Source organism: Perca fluviatilis, chromosome 23, assembly GCF_010015445.1.
Source record: "Perca fluviatilis chromosome 23, GENO_Pfluv_1.0, whole genome shotgun sequence".
In the NCBI taxonomy this organism is placed as follows: domain Eukaryota; kingdom Metazoa; phylum Chordata; class Actinopteri; order Perciformes; family Percidae; genus Perca; species Perca fluviatilis.
Genome location: NC_053134.1, coordinates 23,124,546 through 23,150,800, shown reverse-complemented (window position 1 = coordinate 23,150,800; position 26,255 = coordinate 23,124,546). Strand labels below are relative to the sequence as shown.

The window sequence follows — 26,255 nt, the reverse complement described above, 5'->3', positions numbered from 1 at the left end:
AGGATCAGTGACGGTACCCGACGGGCCGGGCCGGGTTTGGACACATCAGCGCGATTATCGGGTTGCACACACCAACCCAATAATCAGCCGTTGGACAGTCTGGCGAGGTCAGTGACTCGAGTCTGTTCGGTGTGTCCCGTGCCGTCGTCAGTCTGGGGGGCTGTTGGCCTTCATTTTGGCCGACCTGACATGTTCAGTCGGAGACAGGGCAGTTGGGACTCACTCGGAAATGGGGAGCGGACTGAGCGTGACTAGAGTCTCTCAAAATCTGGCGAAAATCTTTTAAACTGACCTTTGTTGAGCTGAAATGAAGACAAATTCAGCAACTGCACGGCCTATTTCTCGCTTAAAATGTTCTCAGAAACATGTTTCAGTGAACTATTTTAGTACAATATGAGATCGTATTCTGAACAAACCCATGTGACGCGTTCGTCCAATCAGCTGCCGGTTTTCATTTTTTGGGCAACAATCACTGACATATATATAAATACAACAATACAGATTAGCGCTGCCTGCTGTTATGGAGACGTATTACGGCTCGTCTCTTCGGTGTGTTCTGAGGCACTTTTTGGACCAACTCGAGGAGACTGATCAGTCCGACTGGCTTTTCTGCCGACGGTTGGCTGGTTGGTGTGTAGGCTAACTGCCTTAAGAGAGCTCAGTGCGTGTGTAAAGTGGGCAGGAGAGAGATAGAGAAAGAGGACCGGAGCAGAGATGGTGGAATAAGTTTAAGTTTTGTACAAAGTGTGTGCGGTGTCCAAAATAAACCCCAGACTGAAAGCCCAGTTCAGTCATTTGCTCACCAGAAACAGGATTTTAACCCCCACGTTATTCTTTTTATAACGTCGGCCCTGGAGGTAACCAGTCTCACCTGGTTTTCTGACCACGATCGGAAACTAAGCGATCAGGAAAGGTTAACACATTGAACATATTAACAGCTTATTAATGTGTTTGCTGATGCCCCATGTTTGCTGATGCGCTCATCTGTTGACATTTCTGAATGCCTTCCTACAGTTACTTAATAAAAGCGGGCTTTCCACACAAACAAACGTACATGTGTCATTAGTATGAGAAAAAAAAGAGAGATTTTAACTGTGTCTGGCTCAGGTCGGGCTCGGACACAGCTCTGTCGGACGCAGGCCGGACTAGGACAGAAAAATTCGGCCCGATCCGGACTCTAGTATGAGTCATAATGTTGAACAGTTAGGATACAATACAAATTTTCTGGGTGACTAGATTTAGCTTAGTCATTATAATTCTTATAAAGGTTGACATACTATTTGTTTAGACATTTCCCATTTGAATTTTTGTAGGAATATACATTATATCCTTTAATATAACAAGGTGTCACTTACCCCATTGTTTTTGTATAATTTTTTTGTATCCAGTACTGGAGGAAGTGCTCACGGTGCTAAGCTGCAGCCATAGATGAAGACTATCATGAAGGCCAGAGCTTGTATATGAAAGGAGTACAGCATCCTCTTCCTCTGTCTGGCTGTGGCTGTTTTAATCCTTGTTCTACGTAACATGGAGATACTGAAGGTGAGAACTTGGTTTTAGTAGAATCACTTGAAGGGTTGATTCTGTTTGAAATGTTTAATTTAGTCCATTTTCACTGTATTGTTTTCAAATGTGTGTTCAATGTGTATATATTTTTGCTTTGTTTAGTTAATTAGCTTTTAGTGCATTTGTCACCATCTCTCCGTAGACCCCCAGCCAGTTTCAGCATGAGGTGAACTCCACCATCATGGCCCCGAGAGTTTCCACTGACCCTGACGTGCATCGGGGCTTCTGCACCTTCCAGCCACTGTCCCCTGAGGACGCTCTGGAGGAACGCCTCCTACTGGACTCCATTGCTTGGCCTGAAACTTCACTATTGCCAGCTAATCTTTCCCTGGAGCAGACCAGTGACCCAGCTCACAGCACCTTCACCATTCTCCCAGGGAGGGGGGGAGGACAGTGGCACGTAGGGAATCAGCTGGAGGTTAGGATCAATATGTCTGATTTCCAGGGCCGTCCCAAGAAGTCTGGGGGAGACTTGTTACTCGCCCGGCTGCACAACCAGAAGCTTAGTGCAGGTGTGGCTGGACAGGTGGTGGATCATCTGAATGGCAGCTACTCTGCTGTATTCTCTTTATTCTGGGAAGGAGACACGCAGGTTGAGGTGATGCTATACACTATTTTTTTTAAATCTATCTTCTAACTGATTGTTTACTAAGACCTCTTAGTTACTGTTGCTATGTCTATTACATTTTATTTCTCGCACGGCCCGTGCAATTTGTAATGATAATGGTTGCAGATTTACCATTCAAATTTCAGAAAAAATGGCCCTCATTTATCAACCTAACGTAGAAACCAGCGCAGATATGAGCGCAGAAATCCTCTTACGACTTTCAGGTGTGATTCATGAAACGTTCGCATCACACCAATCAGAGCGTAAGAATGGTCGTACATTGATAAATGCAGCGGCTGGAAACGATCGTCACTTAAATGAGTTTTGAGGCCTCGCCCCTACAATTTACGACATGGCGAGACGTAATCCGGCTAAGAAACGGCACTTTTCAGAGGTGGAGACTGAAACCCTGTTATCTCAGGTTCATTTGCACTAATGTGTGTATTATTTGGCAGCCTGAAAACTGGTATTAAAGGCTGTAGAAAGAATGCGGAATGGAAAGAGATCACTGATGCGGTCAACAGTGTTGCCGTAGTAAATCAGACTCCAGCTGAAGTTTATTTAATTTATACACCCTTGACATATGTAGGCTATGCTATAGTCCTAATAGTAATATACTTATACTAGGCTTATATTGCATTCGCTTAGGCCTACATGGTGTACCTATAATTAAATAAACACACAGTAGCGGAGTTTATGCAGTGTCTTATTTTACTCACGTTTTTTTCATGAGTCAGAACAGGCAACAGCTGTGAGGAAGAGCGCGTGTCCTCCGCGCCCCCGTGCTGGACCACCACCTCGTCTCCCGCCTCCAGCAGAGGGGCTGGAAAAACAAGCCGAAATAAATCGGTCAATGGCAGAAATAAATCATTCACTTGTGGCCATTAATGACACTTTAAAAGAGAAAAGAAAACCTGAAGAATAAATAAAAATGTTGTGCATCGTCATGGTTCCTGTATTGAGTAGCCTATCATTGCCAAACATAACACTAACCCTTTTAAAAGCGAGGAATAATATCCTGTCTCCTTCGTATAGCCCCCAGTTGGGGCTGTGCTTCTCTCTGGGCATCGGGTCATCTGGCTCCATCGCTACATTTATGGCACCCGGTTTACCTGCGCAATGTTGTGCAGAACCCCACAGGCTAAAACAATGTGGCAGACTTTTTCTGCCGTATATAGTAGCCCCCCCCTCCCCGCTGATACAAGACCGAGCCATCTGCCCTTAATCTGATGGAGCGCTCCACCGTGGCCCGTGCGCGTACGTGTGCACTATTGTACTGCGCATAAAGGTCTTCTAAAAGAGCCAGATCTGCCATTGCTGATAAGTGATCAACTGATGACTTCTCCTTCTCCTGTTAAACTGATTATATGCTGCACCGCAAGTCCACGCTGACTCGAAAACTTGCGTACACGAGTTCAGACCAGACGTGAGATTTTATCGCAGCCTACGCTCACGTTCAAATTGATAAATGCCGAGCTTTGCGTAGGAATCGGCGTACGCCCGTCCTACGCCTGTTTTAGGTCGTACGCACGTTCCATAAATGAGGACCACTGAGACATTTTCATTTCAGACAAAAGAGTCTCCTGTTAGATTTGTTGCACCTGTTAGGACAGGACTAATGACAGCTTTATCATTCTTATTGCTAAAAAAGATTTGTGACCTAATACATTTCCATCTGAGCTGTGGCCCACCTTCAAAGTGAGCCAAGGACTAATCAGCCAGATTAACTGAAATCACCTGTGTAGGTGTTCAGAGTGGGTGTGGTCATGCTGTATTGCTCCAATAGCTCCCATATGGTGCTAAAACAGGCTGATATCAATATCCAACTCGTGAAACGCAATGCACAAATACATGCAAAGTGATTTGTATCTGTAAACACAATGCACAAATGAATGCAGAGTAATTTATATCTATCACCATAGCATTAGCATAGCAATTGATAAAGAATAAATATTTCAAAATTATGCAAACACGTGCCACTCTCTTCCATGCATGCCTCACAACGTATTTGTTTCCTTCTTATCTGATACGGAATGTATCAAATAAGAAGGAAACAAATACGTTGTCTGAAAGTGTCTCCTTTATATCATCAAAAATCTGCTACCTGTTCATTGCTGATCGACTGAACTTTGTATTAGTATGTGGACAAAACGCTAAACAGTATGCAAACATTAGGCCAGTTTGAGATGAGCCAGAGGCCTGTACTACGAATCAAGATCAACAAGCCCTGGATTTCTTTCAGTTATCCGGCTATGGTGCTCAAACAGTCTCATAACAATTTGCAACTTGTAAAACACAATTCACGAGTGAATACAGAGTGATTTGTATTCGTAAATCAAGAAGCATCAAGTAGATTCTATTATGTCTATGGTGCCAACTGTCTCTCTGTAACGTTTGACAAGGCTTCTTCATGTAGTTTAACAGCAGTTGGCATCCATAAGAGTTGCATTACCGCCATTTACTGGAGAGCGCTGGGATCGTCACCTGAGACACGAATATCTTCTGACCACAAACGGCGCGGAAAAACTGTCTCAAAAGTACCCACACACATAGAAGGAGATTTACATGTATATTTACATTGAAAAATATTAAGTTCACTTACAAATGATGAAATATGAGTTACAAATTAGATGCACAGACACAGATACACATTTACGAATACAAATCACTCTGTATTCACTTCACGTGAATTGTTTTACAAGTTGCAAATTCTTATGAGAGAATTAGCACCATATCTGGCTTCACCTAACCCTAACAACCACGGTCCCGCATAAGCTGTGTCACGACGGTGGTTATAAACTAGTTCAATCAACCCAGGGTTTCCCAATCCAGCGGTGCGCATTCACATAAAAGAAGCGGTGTTTGCACAACATGATCACAAACATCTACAAGAGCCGCATATTTTACATAAGAAGAGCAAACTTTAATTCTACATAAATATGAATAACACAGACACGGTTTTACAGGCAGAATGCAGGAAGGAAAGCTGGAAAAAAATGCGACGCTGCTTTGCGCAAATCACAAAGCTTCCTATCAATCCTATCAATATCACTTCCAGTGGTGTAGTCTACGTAATAGTAAACTCCAGGACTTCTATATACCCACTTAAAAATGCCCAATGACACGTAACAACATACTTTCAATTATGTTTGATCAATTTTGAATTGTCATCCGTACTTTACTAAGGTTTTTTTTTTTTTTACCGTAAATTGGTGCATAAAAGTGTATCGGAATGCAGGAAATTAAGTTGTTAATGCTTAAAACTTCCCTGAGGGAGGACACCCAGGCCCCCCCACTATGATATGCCCCCCTCCTCCCCCAAAGGCAGATTCTGGCCAATATACAGTACACCCACTATAATAGTCTACATTAGATACTATTATCTCCGCTTAAAATCTATATCTTTCATAAAGATACCCATCAGTGAATGTTAACGGGGTTGTCGGTCTAAAATGTTTAAACTTTTATGAGCGCACCCCTCTCTCTCTCTCTCTCTCTCTCTGCACATCGAGCTCCACCTGGTCTTCTCAGAATGGTGACGCTGTTATCAATCAAGTATTGATTGGTCAGTAGGCGGTGCTTTAACACCGGTTGATCTCTAATCTCCAACATAACCTGCTCCAGACCATGTTAGGCGTTCAGCCTAAGTTACCACGGCGATTTAACCCGGTAACAAGTGATCCATCTTTGTGATACAGAAAATCCTGGGTTGAACCTGAATTTAGCTCGTTAACGCCAAATCCTGCTTCGTAGTAAAGGCCTCTGGTTTGCACAGAATCAATCACCGGGGCTTGCCGCCCAACGCATGCCGGTTAGATTTGTTTGTTTTTATGTTTTGTTAAACCACCCGCATCTTCACCAGCAAGTGATCCAAGGAAATGAAGAAACTCCTGCCATTTTAAGTAACGCGGTTACAAGTGACGAGTTACCATCCTGCTCGGCCGTCCTCTCCCGATCAAGTCCTCCCGTAGCCACCCCCTCACATCAAGGCAAGTAGGCTAACATTAACGTTAGTGTGTGGCTGTCTGTATGCAGGGGGATCTCTCAATCTTGTATCACCTCTGCAACGCTCAAATTAGGAAGTAAAAGGGCTAAATTGTTGAGGAGATGAAAAATCTTTGTGCTTTTTACATGCACTTTTAACTCTGGTTCTCTAACTATTTTCTCTATCTAGGTGACACTGGTTCACCCTAATGAGGCTATCCCAGTGCTGAAAAGACTGAACATCGAAAACTTTGACAGGCTTTACTTCAAGAGCCTTTTCCGCTCAGGTTCCATCTCTGAAACTACCATCTGTAATGTCTGCCTACGGCCAACCTAGCAGCCGCTGTGCAACCACACTGACCTCCGTACAGGCGAGCCTTGGTTCTGCTACAAGCCGAAGAAGCTGAGCTGTGATGCCAGGATTGACCAAGCCATGGGACTATACAAACAAACCATCAAGGCCACTGAGGAGAAGCTCTTTCAGAGGTGAGGGAGAAAAGAGACAGGAGTGGCATTTTGTGTGACTTCTAATAAATATATACATCTCCTTGGTTTCAAGTTTCAAAAGTTTGCAAATACAGGCAGTTAAGAAAGATAAATAACATTAACGCCCTGTTTTGACCTGGTATTAAAATCCAATTCTAGTGATTAGATCACAAGTGGACAGCTCTAAGTACAATATAAGGTGTTAATGCCCATAGGATGCATTGAGGAAGCCTTTAAATCCGATCGCTAATACCACATTCTGAGGTGGTCTGGGCCACATGTGACCACATTCTTATAGCAATGTGTACCGTTGCATGGCTAAGCTAACCTGGGCTCGTACCAAAGAACAGACAGCGAGCCTAGCCGGTAACATAAATTTGATGGTCCCCTCTCCCTGCGTGTTTGCATTTAACGTGCACTGTAACCCTTTGATGTAAATTTACAGCTAAAATCTCACAGTATCTTACTGTTTTAATGTTATACAGGATCATACTGTAAGTGGCAATGCATTCTGGGAGAAAATAATGATATTACAGCACCATCACCAGAATGTTGCAGATTACAGGGATTTACTGTTAATCGCAGTGCATCTCGGGAAAATAAAGAAAAAGCGGGAATTACACTTTGAATTTGAACATATTTATTTTTCTGACCAGTCTATTTTAAGACATGCAGCACATTTCACTGTTGCTACTCTTTCCAAATTATGCTTTAAGGGAAAAAAGTGGGATTAGCAGCTAATAATTAGTGAGAAAATATTTAGTATAACAGGACTATGTCTTACGGCAAAAAGTGTGTCTATTATTTGTATGTGTATGGGTGTGTGTGTGGGAGGGGGGTGGGGAAGAACTTTTTCTCACGGTGACTGGCTCGGACTCGGTCGGTGATGCGTATCATCATTCAGTCTCTGAAGGAAAACGCATGGACAGTAGCAGCTGCATCAAGAGGACGCGATTTTTCAACATTCATGTAAGTTTCAAAATCTTTTTATTTGCCTGCATGCCTTGAAATGTTATTAAGGATAGTTTTATCGATTTATTTGTTGTCAGATATGGCAGCAGATCACTCAGTAACATTAACGTTAAGCTAGCTAGCTAGCTAGCTAGTAAAGTTAAGCATCAGTTAATGTTGGCTAACGTTAGCTGACAGGTCACGGTCACTAACGTTACCACTAGCTAACACAATTAGTTATCGTTAGAAGATTTCCTCAAGGAGCCTAACGTTAGACTGTACAGACATTTTGGAGCGTGATCTTTAAAAATAAAACAAAAAAAATCCTCAACCCTGCTGAATCTCATATTTGCTCTTTTTTTTCTTCTTAAACTAAAGTTACTGTAACCTTACAGACTTTTTTGTGTTCTCATATTTACTCCTAAAACTATAACTTTAGCTAGATAACGGACTTTTGTGCAAAAAGAAGAGGAAAGAGACGTTATAATATTGACGGTGTCTCTATTTGTTTCCGGCCGGTTTCATTGTCAATTTTGTGGCTTCATCTTTGTAATTTTTTTTAATACTTTAGGCGGACTTTTTTGCTAATGAACATTGTTTAGTCATATTTGCTTAGTTTTACTTCTAAAACTAGCTATAACTTTAGATTACAGACTTTTTTGTGCAAACGAAGATATAATATTGACGTGTTATCTATTCTCAAACGGTTTTATTGTCAATTTTGTGGCTTCATATTTGTAATTTTTTTCAAAAACACATTTGGCGGACTTTTTGTTAACAACAACATTTGAAACTGTTCTATTGTAAACTCAGTGGCTTCATATTTGCTCCTTTTCCCATCTAAAACTAACTTTAGTTAACAGGCATTTTTTCTTCTTTTTTGTATTTGTTGGATAAAGCCACACTGCCTAATATTTTGTTTTATATTTCTAGTCACCAAAGTCTAATTCTACCATAGCCATACGCAGGGTTACATTGGGCGGGGATCCGGGGCTCCAGCCACGGCACATACCATCTAAATATGTCACATACAATTTGATGAAAGTGATGCTTTTGACAACATGATATTGCTACCCAGAACTGCAGACAATTCACCACTGCGGTCAAGGTCAACTACATAACGCCAACGTGTCTACGTTGGTAGGATTAACAGATGATATCCTTCTTTTTTTTTTTCTGCTGTTGTTACTGTCATATGCTGCACTGTCTCTTCATGTGGCACATTATGTTTGGCACATTGTATGGGTCACTTCTTATATCATAACAAGGTAATACAGTGTGTAATCATTAGTGATGACTGATTAACAGTAATGTAAATGCTAAATGCCCTAATACCTGTTGATACTACAACAATGCAGAGTATAGTATAGGCTCTTAACATTACAGTTTTGCACATATCATGGAAGACTCAATTTCCGGCATACCCCGGACCCCCTAGGAAGAGCACCCTCACATAACAAATCGCAATTGAACCCCTGGCCATACGCATGGAGACATACAATCACATTCTGTGGATATGTAAATAAATTCAGATCAAATTAATTTATGTACAGTGTAATCATATTGTTGCCATTTCTATTAACTATTCATATTATTTTTAGGTCCAACTTGGCTGACTGATCAGCAGTGGTTTGTAAAAGTGTGGAGGGCTAGGTTGTCAGTGAGGGGAGTGTCCTTTGTGCTGGGGCTTGCTGTTCTAATGTCAACTTTCTACAACTTTAACCTGCAATACCAGGACTATGCTGCATGGTCGTTGGAGTTCATTCAGAGGTAGGAGATTTCCACACATATTACACACCTGGATTGATGACTTTTATTGATTAAGTTCTCCGAGATTAGAATTTCAGTAGCTAAAGCTGCTGATGTACTACAAGCATATACATTTACTAAAATGAAAAAAAATAATAAAAATACTTAGGGGTTTGACGTCATTTCGCGACACCAAATTTGGATCGGGTGAAACCAAACCAAAACTATAGGTCTGCTTGTGCACAGCTCATTTGGTGTACAATGTGCAGCACACAATAGGCTGTAAGTACCTATCGTCACCCGTCACGCTGTAGCAGCAGCTCTGTACTAGAGATGCACCGATTGACCGGCTGGTGACCTGCCGAATTGGCCGATTTGCGTGATCGGCCCGGTCGTGGTGTGAAGGCGTGCGCTCTCTATTCTCCGACTATGCACTCTCACTCTCTTTGTTATTTATATATTATTGTATAGCCATTACCTGTTTTCCCTGCTAATAAATCACATATTTTTAGTTGAATATTGGATGTGAAAAGAAGGAAATGGTTCTAACATTTACTAACTTTAGATGTGTTTGGATTACCCACCCCAGGAGTAATTATATAGTTCTATTTTATAGTGATCCATTATCTGTTCAAAACATGTTCTATAAAAGAAAAGATAGAAAATAAATATTTGCGTGTGCTTTAAAGTGGTTAGAATTAGTTTTTATCGGAATCGCCTAAAATTGGTATCGGCAGATCAAACTCAATGAAAAATCGGAATCGGCCTAGAAAGTTGTAATCGGTGCATCTCTATTAACTACCTACCATTAAGCAGCATTGTTACATTTTGTGACATTTCAAAATAATAGAATGTTTTTCTCATTCAAGTTTTCTAAAATAATACTGTAAAAACACAGCTCTAATGTTCATGAAATATTCTCCACAAATGCAGGAGGAAAAAAGTCTACTTAATAATTGTATTAGGCTTTAAAATATGTTTTCCAGAAATGACATACTTATGGAGATTTCTTAATTATTGGTAACTGTATTTATTTCCTTTGGAATGTGTACTTATACATTGGTATAAATATTATACTGTTTTTAAACCTGTTTAGTAGCTGAATACTACTTGTATAAGAAAAACACAAATTAAGCTTGTAGCTCCTTTAACACTGAAAGACTATATGTTCTCCAAAATTAACCGTTTCTTCACTAACCTATAGCATTTGTGTTACATTGTCATTTAGAATCTGCATGGGGATTAATCCTGAGAGAGGATCAAAGGCATACAGTGGACAGGCACCCAGCAGAGAGACTGGAAAGATGGTCCAGAAGAAACCATCAACAGTGAACCTGCATGTCTGCACCCTAATCAGGAAGCTCAACGACTTCAAGTGGGACTTTGTTTGATCTTCTCTCATAGCATTGTATTGTTTAGGTGCAGATACCATTTGTCAATTATCAATGAACAATATATGCCGATAAATACTGATCGATTTTGTGTTGTTTAGTTTAGTTATTGCAGCTGATAGAGCTGTATTATTGTATTGGCCAGTTTCCCTGTTTGCAGTGTATTGGGATCGTGACTGGCTATATAATGGTGTGTGACTCCATGGAGCTCAACAGGGACTTCTCACTTTTTTTTTTACGGTGGTTCCAGAAGTGTTTCATTGACATTTCAAAAATTGCTCATATATAGGTTTAACCCTGGAACTGAGCCAACCAGCTACAAGATGAGTTACTAGTTTTGGTGATTATGAAACATTTGATTCAGCACTAAAAAACATTTTGAAAACAAGTTACAATACTGTGTAGAGAAACTATCGTAGATGTTCAATGGTAGAGGCTCGCTCTAGCGTCCCGCGCCGGTTTTGTGGATACGTAAACCTGTCTATGGTAACGAAGTTGGGCCAATCAGAGACATTACTGTTACACTTAGGATTGTGGGTAGTGTAATTTCTCTCCATAAGATCACACATAAAACATGTTTTTCTTAATGCAAGTTTGATTTCATACGGACCTCTTGCTTTTACAACCTTGTAGCTCGGGGTCAGTCTGCCTCGGATGATTTAGATTGCTAATGATAGACACATTTTCTATTGTATGCAGAAGAGTGCGTATGTTGGATGTCACGAACACGCCGCAAAACGGGTGTTAACTTTTTCTGCTACGGCATTGATACAGTTCACAAAACTGCAAACTGCTGTACCTTTCTTTAAACGTGCTGTATACTCACATGATATTTACTATACAGTATAAATAAAGAGTTAATTAGATTTTGAATCTTGCCTTTTTTCATTGTTATTTAGGACTGATTATTTATTGCAGTCTTCCCTAAGGTAGAATTTAAAGCTGCAGAATTTCTTTTTCTGCATCAGTATTCTGAGATTTTTATAATAGTATTACTTTATGCTGCCAACACAAGTGTATAAATGTAAAACAAATTAAATAATACGTTTATTTACAGTAAATAAAAAAAGACATGAACATAAAAGGATATTTTAGATTTACAGTGTAATATTGGCGAAGTAGCTGCCAGTAAAATACAGTAAATTAAAATAATACAGTAAGAAACTGTATGTCTATTTACAGTAAAATACCTTAAATTTAAAATACAGTATGCCTACTGTAAATAAACAGTAGTTTACTGGCGAAGCTGCTGCCAGTATATTACTGTAAATTCAAATACAGTTAGTAACTGCATACCTGTTTACAGTTAAGTACTGTAGTTTTAAAATACAGTACTTAACTGTATACCTGTTTACAGTTAAGTACTGTAGTTTTAAAATACAGTACTTAACTGTATACCTGTTTACAGTTAAGTACTGTAGTTTTAAAATACAGTATGCCTACTGTAAATAAACAGTAATTTACTGGCGAAGCTGCTGCCAGTATATTACTGTAAATTCATATAATACAGTACTTAACTGTATACCTGTTTACAGTTAAGTACTGTAGTTTTAAAATACAGTATGCTTACTGTAAATAAACAGTAGTTTACTGGCGAAGCTGCTGCCAGTATATTACTGTAAATTTACAGTAAAAAGTTTTACAGTGTGTGAATGAGACCTGTGCTTGCCTGGATGAGTGTATGCTTTCCTACCTGAGAAGGGTTGTGCTGTGTTAAACTGACTCACCCATCCACTGTTTCAGTTTGCGTTCCGGACCCAGGCCTGCTTGCTTCGGTGAACTTGCCGTTGAGAGCGACTAGTAGTGGGGATCGTTAATTAGGGCCCAAGCGCCGACAGCGGCGAATTATATATATATATATATATATATATATATTTTACAATATAAATTGGCTATTTTAACTATTTTGTGGGCTCTACTGACCTAAACCATCTCATGTGCTATCAATACTGTATGAGACTTAATTTTGGTTGAGGCTGTTTTGACCTCTTTATTTCAATCTTCTATTGATGCTAAGATTAATATTCATGATTAATGATGATCAATATCCCTGATATTGAACAGGGGATGAATAATTGATCTTTTATTATATTTAGTGGTGGGACTCGATTAAAAAAAATTAATCTAATTAATTAGAGGCTTTGTAATTATTTCATCTCAATTAATCGCATATCAATATCGTAAGACGAGCAACGTTCCGCGCTGTTTGGAGTGCAAAAATAAATAGCGATTAAATGCGTAATTTCTTTTCTCGCGTTATTTTTTCTGTAATTAATTAATCGTAATTAATGCGATAAAGTCCCAGCTCTAATTATATTCTATCATTTTAACCCAAATCAATTATCAAATAATAATCTTACCTTTACAATAACATCTGGAAGGCTGGCTGTCATTCTAGAGAGGTCATCTTTCAGGGCAAGTGTCTTTGACATCAGGCTTGTGAGTGTTGGTAGTAAAGCCCCGTAGGTGCACTCATCCCCTTGTAAGATGTCCAGTGCTACGGTCAGGGGCTTCATCACGGTGCAGTACTCTTGTAAGAATAGGTACTCCCTTTCATTAAGGCATTTGATTCCCAGTTTTACACACAGGGGATTCAGCTCATTCATCATCGGAATTGTGATGATTCTGGAAATGGCCTTCTAAAGGGAATTCCACCTTGTGGATGTGGGTACTATAAGTTTCCTGCGGCTGACTTCCTCCACCTGTACAGAGGCAAATGTTGATCGACTTGCTTTAGTCCAAAGAGCAGAGCATTTTGCAATACTATTCCTATATACCAGTGGCGAACCGTGAGTACTACAGCTGGGCTTTCACCTCGGCCATCACCGCCTGGAAAAAAATCATCGCGGAAAAAAGCAACAGTACAATTAATTGAAAGGGTTAAACAAGTGCAATCCTTTAATTAACGATAACAAGGATGTAAACAAATAGACCATAACGTCAATAACATTCTCCGCAAAAAGAAACATTCTCAACATTAACTTCAGAAAACTAGAGACCATTTAGGCTACATAGTTGAAATTAAATGAACATAAGCAAAGCCAAAATCTGGAAATATAAAATTAGGTCACCCAGAATGTCACCCCGTGACGCTGCTGACACAGACACCGAGGCTCATTTCATCACCAAGGACAGTGCTATGAAATCACGGCCAGCCAAGGACAGCGCTACAAATCATTCACACATTGACAAATAAATTCATGAGCATCATCAATCTACAATACAATTTCAAAATCACAATACGCCAAAAGTTACACAAAGCTGGTAATACAAAGACTATGTTTTAAAGTTGCAATGAATTGCAAATGCCCTCTCCTTGTGCAATTACGTATAGTGCATAAATTAAAGTCACACTTTTAATTTATAGGTTCTACCTCCTTAATTCTCCACAGGGAAAGGGACAGACAAGTGAGCATGGGGGAATAAAAACCCTCTAAAAACAAAAATCCAACCACACACTTCTGATACGTTTGATATATTGATAGATTGATTACATATTGAATTAAAGGCAATTTGCGCTGGGACAACCTCCGCAATGAATACAAATTCCTGAATGTCCACTTGGCCAGTAATCTTAATCCCTTGAAATAATAATCAAGGTGGTTTATAACATAGGCCTACGTTACAAGAAAACGAAGTCCATTCGTCGGTCTTTCTTTGTGAAGTGGGCGATGGCATAAGGTTTGTCCTTTGATTTGAGCTCCAAAAGAAGTCCTTTCTCTATGGACATCAGTGCCAAAGCTCCCAGGCGATCCTGTCCAGCACTGTTCCTGGCGTGCGTCTTGATGTGCTTCAGAGCCGAGAAAGACCGCTCCACGGAGGATGGTCAGCACCAGGCAGGTGAGGTGATACAGTTGCGGCATGCTCTCAGTCAGCTCTTTACGAGTCAGAAAGTGCAGCAGGTCTCATGGGCTCCTTGCCTCAAAGTTTGCCATGTTGTACATGACCGTCAGTTCAGTTTTGAGCCTGGATAGGTCAAAATGCAGCCCGTAGTTTTCTGAGAGGCTCTGAAACTCAGAGTTGGGGAAGTTTTCTATGTGTGAGGCAAACTTCTTGGGGTCCAGAAGGGCAAGGAACATGAGTTTTTCATGATCCTTGAACCTGTTCCTCAGCTGAGTGAGAATGTTGTCAAGGATTTCACTGTGTAGCTGCTGGTACGCTATGCGCACATCTCCAACTCTCCGTGCCCTGCACCCACTGGGAACCCCAACTTGTGTGTCCTCATAGATGGAGCCAAATGTGGCCTTTTCTCTCTCTGTGGTGCTGCAAAAGTCCTCGATGCTGGACAAACAGAACTGCATGTCATACTCCTTATTCTGCAAGATCCCAAAGAGCACGTCGGAGTATGCGAACACGGAGTTGAATGTGGTGAGGAGAAAGCAGAACTCGAAGCCCGTCAGCAGTGCAATGTATCCATCAGCGCTGTGTACAGCATCATCATCAAAATCATTGTGGTTGTCAACAATGAATTCAAAGAGCTCCAAGAGTTCTTCTCTCCGCTCATACACAGTGCAAACCAAACGTGATGAAAAGTTCCACCGTGTTGGAGTCACTCTGGGCAGTCTTCGCTGGCATATTTCATCCAGGAGTTTCGTGCGTTTGGCTGACTTTGAGAAAAAGGCTGCGAAGCCACTTAGGTGGGAGAAAAAAATGTTTGCACTCTTTGATTTTAGCAGCACTTTGAGACATGACGAGGTTCAGAGAGTGCGCATAACAGTGAACGAAGAGAGCTTGTGGTATTTTTTTGCTTTATTTTAGCTTGGACCCCATTCAGTCCAGAAGCCATTACTGCAGCTCCATCGTAACACTGGGCAATTACCTTATTGGTGCAGGCACAGTCCTCCAGAAACTCCAAAACTTGACCAGCTATGGCTTCTGCGCGCTTATCACCACTGACATCACCAAACTGGAAAAAGCGCTCCTTCACACCACCGTCAGTGGTGTAACGCAGGACATATGACATCTGAGCGGTGTTACTTAGGTCAGTTGTCTCGTCTACCATAACGGAGACAAAAGGCGTGTTCCTCACCTCCTCCCTCATTGCTTCGATCATTACATCTGCCACCGATTGAATCAGGTCGTTCTGAATTTTCCTGGAGGTGCCGATGAAAACAGTGGGCCGAATCCAGATGACAGCGCAGAGGGCTGTCATACCCCGCCAAAAACTCCAGCAACTCCAAGTAGTTCCCCTTGTTTTCCGAATCTTTACTCTCATGTCCTCGAAATGCCAGCTCTTGCTTTCCAAGAAAGGTGTGCCGCAGAATCTTGATGTCGGTGGGCTGACTTTGTCAGATTTGTAAGGCTGACAAATCCGCCGCTGACCCAGGTGGATGACTTGTCGGATGTAAAAAAAGTAAACAACTCCAGCAGTACAGCCTGTTTGTTTTCTTACAGCCCGTCATCCATGGATATCGCTGATAATTTTCGGTCTTGAAATGCCTTTCCACTTTCTTAACCTTTTCTTTTAATTCCAGTTCTGGAGTTGGTCTTCCATTTTTTATTATTTCAAGTTTTTCTGTGAAAGGCCGCCTTGAAAAAGGCGATGCTATCACTGTCACTCTCGTCTTCTGCCATTTAACTCTGTCTCTCACCACTCTGCAGAGATTCGGACTTCATGAAGGCCTACAATCTTTTGTTTTTTTCCCGCCCACTTGAAATCAAAGCGTGATTGGTCGATTTGCCCATCACTCTTCACCCCAAAACACATAGCTTGGCCTTCCCTGGGATTCGTGAAGTCCTAACCAATGAATGAGCCAGCTAACCGGGCCTTAATAGAGACAGACGATTCTGATTGGATAACATGTTTTTAGGACATGAACTTGACAGTAAGCTTAACTTTAGAAAATAGATGAGAAAATGTATTAAATGTATTGTATTAAATTAAATGAGATAGAAATTAAAAAATAAAAAACATTTTTTTATTGAATACTTTATTATTAGTATTATTATTATAAAATCTATTATTTATTCTTTTTTTTAGGCCTAGAAGGCCCTGAAGGTTCCCCACTGCTATATACAGCCTTGGTGTCTGCACAGGAATTTAGATGTTTGTCAACATCGCATGTTGAAATGAGGTTAAAGGGAGGCTAAACTGTCCATCACCAGATGCGGTTGAAAGAGCTTCTATGACATCTGTAAAAGTCGGTTCCTCATCATCACCTTCTTCTTCATTTTCAGATTCAGACTCCAAATTACAGGGCTGACACACTCTGAATGCTTTGGCAAAATTAGATGCATTATCAGTTACAGTGGCAACAGCTTTGCCATGCAGTCCATATGATGAATGGATTTCTTCAATCTCTGCTCCAATTACATCATAGGTGTGCCTGCCTCTAATTCTCTTACATGCTAGGGCGGCCTTGTTGCGCTTTGAAGTGGAATTAATCCAGTGAACGGTTACAACCATAAAACTTTTGTTATTCACCGTCCAGATGTCAGCAGTGGTGGAAACAAAGTCTACATCTCCGAGTGCAGCCTTCAAATTAGCATCCATTATGTCATATTCTCTCTCAAGGTATCCTGCAAATGACTCTCTGCGGCAGCTTGACACCGTGTTTGGTCGGTATTTTTTCTACGATGCGTCGGAACAATTCAGAGTCAACAGTGGAAATTGGCAGCATGTCCTCGACAATATAGCCAGCGACGAGCTTCTTCAGTTCAGCGGCACTAAGTCCTGTCGCTTTTATGTCTATTTTCACCTGTTTAGCAGGAGAGGGGCCCTCGGAGGTTTGCCCGGTGGAATTGGATGTAGCCGCAGCGGTCATGTCAGTTGGGGGTTCAAGTTTTTTTTCAGTTAAGTTTCACATTCAGATTTGAGGTGGAAGTTTAGATAAAAGTTTTCTTCCCACGCAGAGTGTACAGCGGACGCTGATGTTTTTGTCACCTTTAACCGAGTCAAACTCAAAGTAATGTCGGTACTTCCAAGCATTAAACGCTGCATGGTCCTGCTCTCTCCCGCGCTCCATGTTGTCTCTTGTTCAACACTACACATGTCGGTGTTTACCGCTGACGTCGCGACGCTCACACGTCAAGACAGTCTCACGAAACAAAATCATGGTTAAGTAACGCAGTAACGCAGCCTGCTTACGGGGAAGTAACAGTAATCTAATTAGGTAACGTTACTAGCTACCAGTAGGCCAACGTTACCTACTGTATGTTAACTAGCATGACACCTTAGGACGTTTAAAAATTCCATAGCGAGTACATTTTCATCTCAACCGGTTGTAATCTTTACACCTATAAACCCATTTTAACCGATTCACAATGCATCGTTACATTCCTGGTAAACACATGTACTGAGAGCTGTCCACTTGTGATTGGATTACTCAGGACAGATGTTAAAATCAGGTCAAAATAGGCCCACATTTAAATACACACTAATTATTCTTTGTCACTTGGGGGCAGCACAACAAGCTGTTGAAATATTATAGGACTAAAGTGTTAACAAACAGTGGTTTTACATCCAGTAGACATCAACATTAGCATTTATTTGGAGTTGTGTTAATGTGTTACGGTAATATTTAGCTCTAGTTTAGTCTCCACCATCTCCAGGGGGAGATGCCTGTCTACTGTAGCTTCTAAATGTTTTACAGTTCACAAGCTAGTTGCTAACTTTGTCTGTCTACTGATTAGTGGTATTGGTTAATCAGAGCTGATGATGAAAACAGCGCTGCGTCTTATACAATATGTTGGAGAGTAGTAAGACTAACCAAAACAGTAAAGTTGCTGGGGTAACAAAATGCAGTGCAAGATTTTTGTCCTCCTTTCTTGTAGTTCTGTTGATAATGTTGTAGTTTGTGTAAGAGATATTATATAATGCATGCTTTTCTTCAGTGGTGTCAACTTGAAAGTGTACATACGGGCTTCAGGACCTGCCAATGTCACCGTGTTGCAGCCGCCTGGATCAAGTCGTATCTCCGTGGTTTCCAGTGGAGCTTCGTCTGGTGATCACTCTGTTCCCACCACCTCGGCCTCATCTGTTAAGCTGTCAGCTGTTCCACCCAGTGCTCCCCATGAACCTTACATCCCCACTATCAGTGTTGGGTGTAGTTACGTTACTGTAACGCGTTACAGTAACGTAACTACTTTTTTCGGGAAAAGTAAAGTAACGCGTTACTACTGACATTTTGTTAACAAAACGTAGTTCCTTTTTCAATTCGGCGCAACGTTACTTTTCCCAGGGACAGATTTGACAGCGCCACTGCCTTCTGAGCTGCACGCTCACAAGCTCCACAAGGTACGTGACAGAGGCTTGTAGTAGCGGAGCAATGCTGCAGCCAACGCTAGCTAACTTTTGAGAGCGTTTTTAGCTTTGTGGCTTTTTACTGGATGGCGCTCTGAGCGGAGAGCTACATGACACATGCCACTACATCGCTGAAGACTGGCGGTTAAATCGGCCGTCCTACAAACAGAGCATGCCAGGCAGACACACAGCTGACTACCTCACAGAAGGAATGCTGTAGAGATGGGCTCATACATAGACTAGGCTACACGCAGCGGACCGCTGTGGACTTGTGTCGGTCGCACAGACACGCAAGGACTTCCAGAAAAGAGGCTGCATGTGTCTATTAGGGGTGGGCATTGGCACTGCCATCACAATTCGATTCGATTCCGATTCACCAGGTAACGATTCAATTCAATTCTACGATGCATTGCGATGCATCAAAATTCTACTGCACACAAGGCAAATTTTTCATCAGTCATGAGGCAATACAAGCAGTCAGATATTGAACAACAGATTTTATCAGCTGCTATGTGTGTATTATCACTCTCCTGTATCTTTGATACAGAAGTAATTGAAACTTCACAACTTTGTCGTCCACTCAAGGCCAGAAAATAAACAGTGACATAATCGATTATGGCACTTTGCCGCATCGATGCTGAATTGTGCATGCCCCGCATTGCGATGCATTGCCGAATCAATTATTGTTGACACCACTAGTGTCTATGACAATGCATGGACCATCGTGGCTGCGCGACCAGTACTACAAGTAGATATGGACCTTACACATTAACACCGTGTAACGCCGATGACCTGCCGATGTGCATTCAACCCGCGCTGGACTCGTTCATAATGAATCAGCCGTCACTCTGTGAGTAGAGAATCTGCAATGTAGCCTAGTTCAGACACTTCACTGATAAACCAGAGATTGGCTTTATGGTCAAAGATAGCTTTTGTATAATTAACTTCAGTCTCTGCCAGAGACAACTGCTTTTAAAAGTAACGTAAAAGTAACGAGTAAAGTAAAACGTTACTTTCCATAGGGGGTAACTAAGTAAAGTAAAGGATTACTTTTTTAGGAAGTAACAAGTAACGAGCAAACACTACTTTTTAAAAGTAACTTCCCCAAAACTGCCCACTATAGCCAGGTATTTGGGTGAGTTAGGAACATGTAGGCAGTTCCTGCATAAGCGCGCTTTAGTCTTCGATCAGCAGCCCCAGACCTATGCTAATGATGAATCCAACATTGCGTTCATTGTGAGTTTAATGTCGGACTGAGCTTACCCCTGGGCTTTAGTAGTGTTCTATAATTCTGCAGTTACCCAGTCTTCTGAGATGCGGAAAGTTTTTGACCACCCTGTTAAGGGCAAAGAATCCACTAGTCGACTACTTTCCCTTTGCCAGGGTTCCGCTCCGGTCTCCCATTTCGCCATTGATTTCCGCATTATAGCAGCCGAGAGCGGATGGGATGAGACTGCATTACAGATAGTTTTTATTAAGGGGCTAGCTGATAATGTAAAGGATGAATTGGCCGCCCATGACGAAACAAATTCTTTTGACGAACTTATTTCTTCACCTGGATAAACGTCTTCAAGAGGGTTCCCCTTCCCCGTTTATCTCAACCCACTTACCTGAGCCCACTGCTCGTTCCAGTTCCTCACCAGAGTTTTATGCCTCCCTTGGATCCGCTACAGTTGCACTCTCTCCACCAGACATTTAAGAGCCGGCACTTTATTGACTCTGAAATGTGTTGTCGAGCTAACTTGCCAACAGAGCCTCTTCCTGACCCCAAGATGCTTTAGATGGAAGGTTGCTCGCTCTTGTCACTCAACGGACTGCCCCTCTGTCCCTCCAGCTGTCTGGTAACCATCAAGGTAATTTCTCTGGTCATCCTGCCCTCACCCACTGATCCCATAGTCCTCGGTGTCTCCTGGCTTAAACTACACAACCCCCATATTGACTAGTCTACTACTTCCATCATTAATTGGAGTACATTGTATCATGCACACTGTTAACACTTGGCTACTCCCCCTGGTGTCCTATGTCCATCTGAGCGCCCTGAAACCCATTGCTATGTCTTGTGTTCCCTCTGCTTACCATGACCTCCAGGAGGTTTTAGGTAAAGATAGAGCCTTGTCATTGCCACCTCCCTGTCCCTATGACTGCTCTATTGAGTTGGTGAGAAAGGTGCAACCCTACCTTCCAGTAAGCTCTTTAACCTGTCCCAGCCAGAGAAAGAGGCCATGTGGCCAGTGTTACATCACAGACTCTTTAGCTGCAGGTCTCATACGGCCCTCTTCCTCACCTGTTGGGGCAGGGTTTTTCTTCGTGGACAAGAAAGATACGTCTTTACGTCCTTGCATATACTTCAAGGGCCTTAATGATATCACTATGAAAGTATAAGTATCCTCTGGCTCTTATCGACTTTGCTTTTGGTCCCTTGCACCAGTCCACCGTCTTCTCCAAGCTAGATCTCCGCAACGCCTAACACTTCGTCAGGATTAAGGAGGGAGAAGAATGGAAAACAGCTTTCAACACCCCACTCGGCCATTTTGAATATTTGGTCATGCCTTTTGGCCTGACCAACGCCACAGCCGTTTTCCAAGCTCTTGTCAGTGATGTTCTACGGGACATACTGAACAGGTCCGTGTTTGTCTACCTAGATGATATCTTGATATTTTCCAGAGACATAAATGAACATACTCAACATGTAAGACTCAGAGTTACAGAGACTGTTTAAGAACAAACTTTTTGTTAAAGCCTCTGAACACCCACAAAGGTGTTTTCAGTTTTTCTGGCTGATTAGACTCTTTTCAGGTTGAAGGTGGGCCGGAGCTTTGATGAGAACTTATTATGTCACAAATTCTTTCTACCAATAAGGAGACACTGGCTGGAGGGTTCCTCTCAACTTTTTCTGGTGTGGACGGATCACAAAAACCTCTCTTATCTGCGGTCATCCAGGAGGCTGAACTCACGCCTGGCTCGTTGGGCCCTGTTACTGGGTTGATTTCAGTTCACCCTCACCTTCCCTCTTGGGCCCAGGAACGTCAAGCCAGATTCCTTGTCCCATGAGTTTGCAACTCGTTCGCAAGCGGTTGGTTCAGGAGATTCTGCATGACCAGCCAGCCCCTGATAACTGTCCCCCTGAGTTTGTCCAGCCATCTGCCAGGCCCTCCGTACTCCAGTGGGAACATTCTTCCAAGATTCCAAGCCCGTCACCCCGATTTTCATCAAACCCTTTCCCTGCTCCAGCAGCGTTTCTGGTGGCCGACCATGTCATCTGACATCATGAATTAAATAATGAAATAGTAAATACAGAAACAGAAATATGTGCAGAATTATGAAAAATGAACGATGTTCTTAATAACATAAGTGTAGCATTACATTTTTTTATTTTATTTATAGGCTATGTTAAGTTCCTACTACTTTTTCACATTCTATTTATGACATCCACACGGCACTTCTTGGGGAGATGAATCCATTCATTCATTTTACGCCCTCATGTTTAACATAAAGTATATATAAGTATATATGTATAAGTAATTATAAAGTAGCCTATGGATTAAACAGTTAACAGCATCTCCCATTTGGGTTTTGGCCTTTTGATGTGGACATAACCGTATCCACATAAATAATCAAACTTGTATGGTGTATCAGCGGATATACAGTAATTATGTTTTTTTATAGACAATGTCATAGATGTATGACAGTAACTGGAGTGGAAACTTTAATTTAAATTATTTAGTGAGTTTCGGCACTTCAGTTAGATTTCGCCTTGTTACAGAGCCAGGCAAGACTTGACGCGCACATTCTTATGGCTGCTGTAGAGTTTGCATGACAGCCTGCACATTCTCACAGCAAGTTAATTTTTATACATTACATTGTGTGCATGAAAACCTGCGTACACATGAGGCCACTGGTGTGTAAATAATTTGATTAACTGCCAGCCACGCACAAGTGATCTAGATCCTGTAGAGCAGCTATCGTCAACTGGCAGCCTGCAGGCCACATCCGGCCCGCCAAACCTAACCCTAACCCTAACCCAGCAATGCCCAAGCTCCACACACACAGCTGAGCCGGGATGTGTGTATGTTAAAACATGAAGCACCTGACTGGGAACGATACAGAGAGGATTATCAATGGCCACTGGGGCGGATGAACTCACCCTGGTCTCTTTTCTGTAAATAGGCTACAATTAAACCTTCGTGAGTAAAAAGTCAATACTTATCAATGCACTCACCTGTGTAGACCGGCATAAACATGTAGAAAGCGATATTTCAATCTACTCAGTCCACCGCGCTGTTTTACACAAACACAGCTCTACTCTGCAAATAGCGAATTTTTACAAACAAGCTAAAACAAAAGCTGTCGGTTTGTAGTCTAACTGTTTATCTTAGGTTGCCGGGAATCTTGAAATTTTTACAAATTCTTGTAAACCTCACTGCTGGCTGAACAAACCAAACTCTCCGCTGGAGTGGTAAATCTATGGAGACCAAAACAGATGCACGTGGCTATATGCACGTGATTGACGCAATCGTTATGTTCGCGTTATTCATTCTTGATGATGATGATGCGGTTTGTATTATTTTGCAACAGCATCTTTCATTGCAAATGAGGCATACATGACGAGTGCATAGCCTGCTTATCAGTCCATTCATCATTAAAGCTCGGCTTTTGGCTTTTCCACGTCAACTTTTCGCTTCAGCCTCTTTGACAGTGACATGTTTACCTGACAACAGCCATTTATTTCTGCAAGCATTTTCCACCAATCAGGACGCTGCATACTACAACGTTTCCATAATCACAGACTTTAACCATCTCTCCTCAGTGAACTGCCTCCTATCTTTTTCTAGTTAAAGAGCCAGTTATCATTATGAAGTTTCCATGTTTTTTAGGAGTTTGCTCTAGGGTTGTGTGATGGCTGGCCAACATCACGATAGAGAGCCACCATCGTGATGCCACGCCCCCCACCCTGTCAAACACACGCTTATCCTAGTCACGGGTGCTGGGCGGGAAACTGACACTTGCGTCGGGCATTGCACTGTGGTGCACAGGGTGCAAGTAAAGATAGGGCCCCTTGAGTGGAAGATACTTTTTTTTCCCCCTTATGTGCAACCTATTTGTGAAAAGACCATGGCTTTGAGCAGACTGGATTGGTTGTTAGTAATACAGTCTCTTTCTCTCTCCCTGTCAGTAGTAGCCCTGGACTGTTAACGCAATTAAGCATGTGGAGGACCATGGAAGCGGTATTTCACCAAGATGTTGTTTGCATAGTCCAAGGCCATGTAAGGTCCAGCTTGCCCCGGGCTGTGCAGGTCAAACTCCTTAAGATCTAAAAGTATTACAGAGGGAACAGATTTAGCTGCAGTGTGAACAAGCTGTTGCCATAAATCCCTGTGGATGCGCTCCCTGCTACTTTGTCTGCTGGCTGACGGTGATGCTGCGGGGATAGGGTATGCGCCTCTGTTAACTTCTGCCGGGCCTGGCCCAAAAAGATACGGAACGCCAACCCAAGTGCGGTGCGGTGGCCTCGCCCTGGCCATCCTCCACGGCCATCCTCCACACGCCTGTGGGTAGCCAACTCTCGCGGTACAGATATGTCAGTAAATTAAAGTATGTGCAAATGCGCCACAATAAACTCAGATGTGGGAGGTCCCCATACTAATCCAGTGCAAATAGAGCTTTAGTTTGTCTTTGAAATCCAAGGTTTTTAACATTGCTGATTGAAGGTAAGCACTGACTTTTCCTTGTTTTTCCTTTGGTCCACCAGCCTAAATAGGCTCTTAAAATCCCTATACTTTAACTTCCTCTCAGGCAAACCAGAGGTGGAGAGCAGCAGTGTGAAGTCTGGAGCCTCTGGCTATTACTACCAGGGTGTTTGGCAAGCACTAGGTGGCACCACAGTTCGTCAGTTCAACATATCTGCTATCAGTCAGTGTCTGAAAGGCAAGGTGGTCCACATGTATGGAGACTCCACCGTCAGGCAGTTTTATGAATTCCTCAACGCAGCACTACCAGGTAGCTGATCCACAGGGATTTATGGCAACAGCTTGTTCACACTGCAGCTAAATCTGTTCCCTCTGTAATACTTTTAGATCTTAAGGAGTTTGACCTGCACAGCCCGGGGCAAGCTGGACCTTACATGGCCTTGGACTATGCAAACAACATCTTGGTGAAATACCGCTTCCATGGTCCTCCTATATGTATTGTTCCTGTCTCAACCAGCGAGCTTCGTTACATTGCGAATGAAATAGATGGCTTAATCGGAGGCACCAACACTGTTGTAGTTTTTGGCATCTGGGCTCACTTTGGCACTTTTCCCATGGAGATCTACATCCAGCGACTGCTGAACATCCGCAGGGCGGTGGTGCGGCTGCTGGACAGGGCTCCAGGCACGCTGGTTGTCATCCGGACCGGGAACCCTAAAGTTTTGTCACTTTCAACGTCACTAATTATCAGTGACTGGCACTCGCTGCAGTGTAACAAGGTGCTCAGAACCATGTTCAAAGGACTGAACGTTCATCTGATCAATGCCTGGGAGATGGTCCTTGCCCACCACCTGCCACACAACCTCCACCCACCACGTCCCATTATTGAGAACATGATTAACGTTCTCTTGTCCTACATGTGTCCTAAAACAGACAGCTAGATGTGTGTTTATTGGGTGAGAGGAGTGGAGATTCAGAGTTTACAGCTTATCTTTTGTTGCAATTTTCTTTATTTTCTTTAAACCCACAAAATCTATGTAAAATCCAATGGGAATAATCCTATGAAATAGGGAGTATTTTTCTTAAAAATATGTATATACTGTATAATGGTTGTTTGAAGTTGAACTTAATGTAAAGTGTACTACTTACAATTTGTAAACTGTTAGCAATTACTACTGCAAAGCCTTTACAGACTGTGTACTATAAGCAGACCTTGTTGCAAACTAAATAAATCAAAATCCTCAGCAATGTTACCTTGAAAAAAATAAAGGTTTTCTGCCTTCCATGCATTGAACATGTTTGTTCAAATAAGAAAATGCATGCAAATAACAAAACATGCAACTAAGAAAACACACGCAAATAAGAAAATGCACGCAAATAACAAAACATGCAACTAAGAAAATGCACGCAAATAAGAAAAGCATGCAAATAAGAAAACACATGCAAATAAGAAAACGCAGGCAAAAAGGAAAACGCACGTAAATAAGAAAACACGCAAATAAGAAAATGCACGCAAATAACAAAACATGCAAATAAGAAAATGCACGCAAATAACAAAACGCATGCAAATAAGAAAACACATGCAAATAAGA

General features: G+C 41.9%; 1 pseudogene; it reads left to right on the top strand.

Annotated features, from left to right (window-relative positions):
* The first annotated feature begins 1,428 nt into the window (after positions 1–1,428).
* LOC120553578 lies at positions 1,429–25,907 on the top strand (annotated as a pseudogene).
* Positions 25,908–26,255: the final 348 nt, after the last annotated feature.